We start from the raw sequence: 8,188 nt of genomic DNA on the forward strand, positions 1-8,188 counted from the left end.
CCACACATAATTATCTCTCTGAGGTGGTTGCTTACAACAGGATGAAGATAAAAGAAATTCCTAAACTTTCTACTCCACAGGTGGTCGTGGTCGCTTACTAGAGGTGCCAGCTGTAGTGATTTGACTTGGAAGCTTTGGGAATTTTAGAAAACTGGTCGCTTGAGAGTCAGTGGTCGCTGACGAGAGTTGGTCGTAAAGGGAGGTTCGACTGTAAGTGATTACAGTAGAACCTCTCCTTTGCGACGCCTCTATTCAGAAGACACCTCCATTCAGAAGTCACCAAAAATGGTCCCAGAAAAATGTTCATATAATCTTTGTATCCATCACCTCTATCGTCCATGCACGGGACACCTTAACAATTCAAAACGTGACTTACCCCAAAGAGAGTTGATGACCTTGCTTTAATCGAGTAACAGAGATTTTCATACTATATAAAGAAGGAGGAAATAAAGCAAATTCAACATCACAATAAAACGAAAAATACGGACAAGTACGGACAAGTAAGTAGAGAAAAGCTGTTTTGAATTCCACTGAAGGAGACCGAAAATTGCTAACGTTGTGGCCATCATGGAGAGTTCAGTCAGCATTTCTCTACTCATTGAGCCTGACAGTAGTTTGGGGCACCCAGACAATCTGTTGTGTCAAGTCTATAGAGCCAGAGTAAGGAGACCAAGCGAAGCATTATACAGTGGGATTAAAGTATCAAGAGCGAAACTAAGAAAGTCAATCATCGGTTATACCCAAAACAATTCTTGCGTGCAAAATGCAAACAATTCACAAAATTTACAACAAATCTCCAAACAAAACTTAACAAATACTCTTTAAGCAAATACTTTCGCGAGGAGTCACAGAGCCATTTGGTCGAAATTGGTTTCTTTGTTAACGTTGGTTAAACAAACGTTCGATTGGTTCAACAAACGCTTATGCGTACATGACCTGAAGGCGCTTCTTGAACAGCTAACTTATGTTAGGATCTGACACCAGTCTTACTGACTTTGCTTAACTACAACGACTTATTAGGAAGGACACAGCTGTCCACAAATTCCCACATTAAGGATCGATCCAGCATCAAGCTATTATGCCTGAGAAAGTAACGCTACCTCCCCTTCTGTGTATGACGGTCAACAAGGCACATACTTCGAGACCCGAATACGGCTTCAGCTTTACACCAAAGGTAACACTTGCGCAACCAAATATCAAGCTTGCCTCGAGTTTCATGTACCGGCGCCCTCCCGATCATGTGCGGGGTCAACCTCGAGAGAGCTATCAACCCGGGTTCGTGCCAGCTGCGAGATCTGGTGGACTTGAAAACGACGTGTTTCTGCACAGCAACACCATTGACAGCCCTACCAAAGAGAGGTGGACGTATTTCACTGGGAGGTCGGACTGGGTGTCTGAGCGGGCAGTTCGAAAGAACAATCCTTTTTCTTGATAGTTTCTACGTTATCCGGCCCTTTTCTCTGTATTTGTTAGTGGTGGTTTGCTATTGCGTTGTTTATATTTCTGACGGTGTTTGATGGTTTCATGATACTCGAACTTAATATTTTACTATTTAATTGCTTATATTGACGAGCGCGCCGAAACATTGCAGCAAACAAAATCTGACCTAAAAACCTGAATACGACTGGGTGGTGAACGGCATATTTCCTAGTATGTACGTATTGTTCCCGATTGGTAGAATTTTAAGACTTTTCAAGTGTTCATCGATTGCTTAGTGAGCTCTTCATCGAGACTGGACAACAAAACGTACAATTCCTGAGTTTGCAGTACTTAAGCCCTGGCCAAAAGGACTCGCAAGTAATCGTAAGCAGCCGCAAGTTGAACTTGCGTAGAGAGTTGCGTTGGGTGGCTAAACGGACTCGCAAGTTTCCTCGCAAGTACCCGCAAGTCGCAATAAAACCCATTTCAAGGCAGACATATTCTGTATTTCATTGGCTAATAATAGGTTAATGGACGCCTCTCAACTTGCGTTGACTTGGGTTGAGTGGCCAAACGGTGAAAAACTTGCGTCGACTTGCGTGCAAATTTGATCTCGACCAAAGTGAGCGCAAGTCATCGCAAGTCAACGTAAGTGCACGCAAGGCCTGGCCAAAAGGAGTAGCAAGTAGACGCAAGTTGAGAGCTTGCGTCTACTTGCGACTCCGTTTGGCCAGGACCTTAATGACGGAGCACTCCAGTGAATTCAACCTCGTTCCCAGAGTCTCTCATCTTACCGCCCCCTGGAGCGAGCGAGGAGAGACCCAGATGAGAGACCCTGGGAAGGAGGTTGCAGTGAATTCTGAACACTTCTTTTGACTTTCGTAGAATTCAGTCCAAATCTTGCCGGGTTCAGCATAACTGATTTTTGCTGTACAGAGAAACTGGCGGAAAAGCCGCACTTCTATATTGTACTTTAGAAGAACAGTGTATGTAAATCTGACCTGTTCAGTCAAACAATCGAATTTTAGAGAGCAATAAACTAACATGAAGCTCAGACTTTCGTCATACCTTGCCGAAACAGTATATCTCTTCCATTCCGGGTAAACGAGTTAGAAGGAAAACGAACGGTTACGCTCGGTTCAGCTATCAAGTCTACGGTCGACAGTCAATCATGACGTAAAGTAAGCTTTGAAATACTATCGTGGAAACACGTGTGATGTGAAGCTGTACACTACATACTGCTTGATGACGGAGCAGACAAGATATATACTTAAATCTTCACCAGTATCTATAAAAGGCGAGCGCCATCAATGATCACATCTTGATGATATCTTTTCGTAATAGATGAAATCTTCAGTTGTGACAATAAAAATAATGATTCTCACTTCTCATGATATTGTTCATTCTTTTTAACATCTTGAAAGCTCCAATTTCTAATTAAATGATGATGGTGAACTTGCCGATATATTTAGCAGTTATAGGGCGAGAAAGTTGAGAACGGGAGGTAATGAATATTATGACAAGCATCCACTTAACTAAAGAAATGGCCTCTGGCTTGAACTCGGTTTTCGTAAAAACAATAACGCTTGAAAACAAAGCCCTTCCCTAAATTACCTTCAAGACATAAAGAATTGAACAACAATGGCGCTAAAGGAGTAAAACAATCAAGTGTAAACACAGTTTAAGGGACACTGTCACGATGTGACATGCGCAGTACTGCTCCCTCTCAAAAGACTCTCGTATTGTGTGCTTTTTGGTCACCGAAACAACTTGCTGCAATTGATGGTTTGGAGGTCAAGAGAAGTGAAACAGCTCAGAAACTACGACGTGTTTCAGTCAGTTACCGTTGGGTTGTAACACGATCTAGCGGTACTCACAGTGTTGGTATTCACACTGAGTCATTGATTTGCAAACCTCTCACCTAAATAAATTATTATTCCTTGCACATCTCCGCAAATCGCTAAGTTTAGTACGTCATTTGGAAGATAAGAGAATGTAGATTCATTTCTAGGCGATGATTTGGAGGTCAAATGACGTTAGTTAGGCCCTAAATTATGGCGTGTTTCACTCACCTTTGGGTTCAAATTAACGGGACTGGAACCGACATTGAATTCGTAATTACACTCTCATTTCTTTGCAAACGGCCGGTATAAACATAGCGGTTAGAATCGAGATTAGAAAGCTCAGAATAAAAGAGAATTGTCTATAAGCGATGAATATTTTAGAGATCAAGCGACGTTCAGAGGGCCAAAAATTCAGCCGGGAGGCTCTGTGTAAATATATATACTCGTGACACTGCATGTGCCAACTTCTCGCTTGATCGTTAAGGAACTGTAGATGTAACTCAAAGCGACGAGTTAGAAGTCAAGAGCCGCCAAACTGAACAAACATTTTAGCCAGTTCCACTCAGTTAAAGCAAGCCGCCGGTTTGAAGTGCGATTCTAGAGTACACCGGAAAACATTTGAGTCGCTGTAAATCTCGTTTTCTTGAACTGTATTTCTACCAAAATGAATCATTTGAAGACTGGGAAGAATTATGAAGTGGTTAAATGTAGATATCCTCTGATGTCCTCTTTGCCAAACGATGTTGGACTGCTTTTTTGAGGTATATATTCGCTTTCTCCCGCTCCCGGAACGATGGCCGCCGTGACCAGACATAGTAAACCAAAACAAATGACTCCAGCTTGGCACAAGCAACCCCGAATATTGTAGAAAAACCGAAGAAAAATATACTTGAAATCCTGTTTTAGCTAAATATTAGACTTTACTACCGAACTGGGGGAAGAGGACTTTGATAATCAAGGATAAGTGACAGCAATGCAAATCTCCCGCGAGACTTGAAAAAACTTGCCAGCTTTTCAAGTTGAGATAGCGCCACTACGCATGTGCAAGATCCGTGACACTGTTCCTTAAATGCGATATGCAAACGATATCCGTTGCTATAAACAACAAGTAACGCAACAAGAAAAATCGCCTCGTGAACTCGGGTCAGCATTTGACCCGGTCCCAAATCTGTGCGATTCATCATAAATATATCCTGCAAATCGATCTTCAGGGAGCAATTGTGGAGTGAGGATTACTTTTCAGTGGTTAGGAAAGTAAGCTGTTTAGACGATAAGGTCTGGAGACATTATTTGATACTGATCAATTTATTGCATTAGAGATACTGGACCTCAGGCCGGTCTCGAAGAAAAAATATCTTACAGATTGGTCTTGGCGCTGAAATATTTCAGGAAGCCAGCCCAGTATGGAGATGCACCGGGATTGTTGCAGGAAACTATCACAAAGATCACATTCAAAAGCGAATACACAACAAGTTTCACGGGCGAGTGTGTCCCACTACAGAATGTCCGAATTCCTGCAGCACTCCAGATGAAGAGTGCGTGGGACGAAACACAGAAGACCAAGCTGAAGTTGTCTGCCAATTCACTCCCAATTCGCCATCTGCCAATTCGACCGGCTGAAACTGTCTGCCAATTCGAATTAAAATTCAGTAGTGGAAATTAGAATATAATATCAGTTAAATATCCTTACCAATTGTTCAAAAACATTTTCTAGCTGCATTCAAAGCCATTAATTTGCGCCAAACACTCTACCCTGGACCCAGAGGTTTTTCTTGATTTTTCTCCGCATGAGAGAGCTGCGAGAGAGCCGCGAAGCGGTGAAAACACGAGTCGCGAAGAGTTATTCACGTCCAGATACAAGTGTGTATGTTATTAAAGCACGATGTTCAGATGAAATTTTCGATAGTAATTGCGTTGAGATGGAAGCCGTTAAGATGGACTTACAATATGGTAAGCTTTAAAATGATACCAAGTTGGTGTCAATTGAAAAGTCACGTGACGAGTTATTCACTTCCACTGGCCATTAGAATTGTAGTAACTATATACCAGGAGAACTTGCGAGCGTGACAGCGAGCACGAGGTCAATATCTCGAAGTATGTTGTGTTTATGTCGAAGGTCTAAAGTTAAAGTCGTTTTACTTGGTCTAACCAGAGCCGTTGAGATGGACATAGAAGACGGTAAGCTTTGAAGTGATACCACGTTGGTGTCAATTGAAAAGTCACGTGACGAGTTTTTCACTTCTGAACAAAGGATATTTACAGCATCTTTCTACAAATTTAAGTGAGTGTTTGGCGCAAATTAATAGCTTTGAATGCAGCTAGTAAATGTTTTTGAACAATTGGTAAGGATATTTGACTGATTTTATATTCTAATTTCCACTACTGAATTTCAATTCGAATGGGCAAGCAGTTTCAGTCGGTCGAATTGGCAGATGGCGAATTGGGAGTGAATTGGCAGACAACTTCAGCTTGGTGCACAGAAGCCAGAAACATCACGAGCGATTCAGCTGCCATTTCGCCAAAGAGGAAGTTATCCTACAACGATAAATCTTCAACGATTGCAATCATCACCAACTGCAAGAGCAAAAGGTACCATATAAAGACCTGGTAGTAATCTATCTCATTCAAGCCGAGGGAGTGGTCGTAGACCAGCGGATTCGCTACCGGTGTTGTCGAAGCCTGAACGACCAAGTACCAAAGAATTGCTGAGACGGCCCCAGAGTCTGCTGGCAAGAAGACCTCAGAGCGAGCTCTCTCGTTTTCAAAAGGACTTTCGTTATATTGATAAACAATGCTTCTTTTACCCGGCTAACGAACCAGCCAGGAGCTTCTTCGTTATAAGTCCTGACTGGGTCTTGAAACGCAAGAATTACTTTACCAAGAAAAACACTTTGTTTGGTTGAAAATGCAGGTCAAGAATTTTACGATGAGCCAAAACACTTCTATCGCAACATTTTTTTAAAGAATGATGTGCCGACCGGCAGAGGGCATTAACACACATTCCGTTAACGAAATAATGAAGGGAACTTTTATTTCCTTTCTGAATATCCTTAACAAACTTAAGAAAGGGCAACCAAGACGGCAAATCTTACTTCACACCAATGAGCAAATTACAATGCATTGCAAGGAAACTAGCTTTTATTAAACCAAATCTAAGCTTCCAGAAGTGCCTGCCATGCATTTATATGATCAATATTACGAACCGCTCTGAAAAAAGACTTCGCATGTGGGTCTATTAACCCAAAACTCTGGACTTCTGAGGCCCTGAAGCGTAAATTGAGCAGCGTATTGTAACACTGAGATTGAACTATCAACTGAAAATCGTTGAAAGGAGCCAATCCATTATGACCGCTGCTTAAAATATTGTGGAAGTTTGGTAAATTGTAGTGCTTTCTTTTGCCAGCTTGTTGAATGGAATTTTTATTTAATATTCACTGATTATCAATGCAGCTTAAAAAAATATCAGTTTGCTAAATAAAATTGCACACTGTGTTACGTGAATCGACTGTGTCAAGATATACCCCCTTCAGGATTACGAGGGTCGACAAGAGGGTTCTCAGATCCCGCTTTCCCGTCCATTTTTTGCTGTTAATCCCGCCATCCCTCCCTTTTTTGCCTGGAAATCCCGATCCCGCCCACTTTTCAAAGACGTTTCAGCGTTAATTACTCTATTAATTTGTTACATTAATAGGTAGTTTAATTATTAACACAGAAACGTTTTTTTTAACAATAGATATCGCATAAAAGATCAAAAAAGAATTCAATGGGCAGCACAAAAGTAAGCACAAATGATTGGGTCACAAACCTGACACAGCTATACGCACAAAAGGTTCGTTTCTGCCAGCTTGTGTTTTTCGCGCTGGCCAATAACAATTTATGAGGTCTCGTAAGAATTAAAATCCCGTATCCCGCACTGTTCCCCTTCGAATCCCGCATCCCAACCTCATGAAAACATGAAATCCCGCTCCTGCTGGTAATTGTAATTCCCGCTCCCCAGCCCTGTTATCAGCTCAAATCCCAAATATCACGGCGAAAAAAAAGCCAAATCCCGCATCCCGCCAAACTTACTGCTGGTTTTCACATGACGTCACTAAAATTCGAACTACAAAACTATTGATCTCCCTGAGATTTTACTTAAATGATGTATAAGAGCAGCTGAAAACTAATATTCATACAAATATTCGCTCCGAATGGGTTCTTGGTTTTGTGATACACTACGCTTGAATTTCTAAGCTTTTGCGTGACGCGGCATTTACATGACGGCCTAGAGAGCTGTCATGATGGTTAAAAAAGTGACTTATTTCGGGGAACTTGGCAATCTGATCAGTTCATGTCTTAGAAAAAGTATTATTTAATGTTTTAGAGTTCCTCGAGGGATAAATTCAAGCTTTTGTAGCAAAACTCAGTCACAGATGTTTCTGTTGATTCCGGCCGCCATGTTGGTGCCCATACGGATAGGCACCAGCATGGCGTCTAGTAGTATAGAGGGAGTCAGACAAATACTGTTTCGAAGAGGAAGAAGTATTTCCCCGTTTTACAGCCCCCAGCTTTAATTCCGAAGCTCGCAAGCTCGCTTCGGAATTAAAGCTGGGGGCTGTAAAACGGGGAAATACTTCTTCCTCTTCGAAACAGTATTTGTCTGACTCCCTCTATACTACTTAGGAATTGTGAAACCGGGAGGAATTCCTATTAGATAGAAACGACCCCGCTGTTATACCGTTCGAACCTAAGCGATGCTTCGAGCAACAAACAAGTGTGCGTGGTTGATGCGTAGCCGGAAAGAAAGCTGCGGAAAGAGCTGTGCCGACGCTTATTGCAGGCAGCACAAATACCAACTAAAGAAAGGAATGAAAATGCCAGCTCCGTGAAGAGGCTGCGGAGTCGGGGTTTTGTGTGATTACCGTCTATGCATTCCATGCGGCGGG

The 8,188-nt window shown here is 42.0% G+C and overlaps 1 pseudogene; it reads left to right on the top strand.

Moving 5' to 3' along the window:
* Positions 1-1,078: 1,078 nt before the first annotated feature.
* On the top strand, positions 1,079-6,166 carry LOC145501741 (uncharacterized; annotated as a pseudogene).
* Positions 6,167-8,188: the final 2,022 nt, after the last annotated feature.

The sequence above is a fragment of the Orbicella franksi genome, chromosome 10 (assembly GCF_964199315.1).
Source record: "Orbicella franksi chromosome 10, jaOrbFran1.1, whole genome shotgun sequence".
NCBI lineage: Eukaryota > Metazoa > Cnidaria > Anthozoa > Scleractinia > Merulinidae > Orbicella > Orbicella franksi.